Source organism: Sinocyclocheilus anshuiensis, unplaced genomic scaffold (genome assembly GCF_001515605.1).
Source record: "Sinocyclocheilus anshuiensis isolate Anshui unplaced genomic scaffold, SAMN03320099.WGS_v1.1 scaffold770, whole genome shotgun sequence".
Lineage (NCBI taxonomy): Eukaryota > Metazoa > Chordata > Actinopteri > Cypriniformes > Cyprinidae > Sinocyclocheilus > Sinocyclocheilus anshuiensis.
Window position 1 is genome coordinate 35,672 of NW_015544161.1, and position 903 is coordinate 36,574.

Below are 903 nucleotides of genomic sequence, written 5' to 3' on the forward strand. Positions count from 1 at the left end.
GGTCGACTCTTCACTTTTATAAAGAATATCTCTTCGGATTTGAGACTTTAGTCTTTGCAACTTTACAGATCTTCTTTATGCACCAAGAGCTTGTAACACTCCAAAGGGAAAGGAAAAATTGAAATCGCATCATATGACCCCTTTAAACTGTTGAGGACTTTTATTTGGACTTTGTGTATTCGATGACTCCTGATTGTTTTCATTGCGTGCAAAGGGCAATATGAGACATTAGCAAGTAAGTAGAAAAACAAGGCTTAACTTTGTTTTCCAGCAATATAATATAACGCTTAGCATTATATAGTCTAGCAACTGAAGGTGTTTTTAATCGCCGTCTGCTTTGGAAAGAGCTTCGGCTGAGTGAGCGGTAACAGGTCAGCTGGGGCCTCATTTATAAAATGTTGCGTATAAACCGTACTAAATTTGTTCTAAGATCATTTCTCAAAAGTGCGATTCAGAGAAAACCAACGTGCGTACGCCTCTCTTCCAGATGTGAGAGATCGCAAATGAGCTTGAAATTGTGCGCAGCTGACTTGTGTCAGATCTCCACCTTGTAAACGCCCCCTAATTAATATCATTACCATATAAAAGAGCACACGCCAATATCCGAATTTCTATGCTTGAGAATGACGAGCACAAAGAAAAAACAAACTTAACTGAGTCTGAAATTGAGGTCCTGCTGGCGGAGGTAGAGGTTCGTGCGGGAACGCTTTTTATTTAACAATGTGTAATTATTCTGTGGACAAACAATGTGTGTGTGGTTATATTTTTTTCTTTTGACTATCATCAAAATTACTACTTCTAGAAACAGCAGTAGTCGTAGTCGTAAAACAATTAGATTTTCAAAAGTAAGAATAAACTACAAATTAAAGTAAAATTTTCAGTCATCTTATAAAAAGTTAGCCA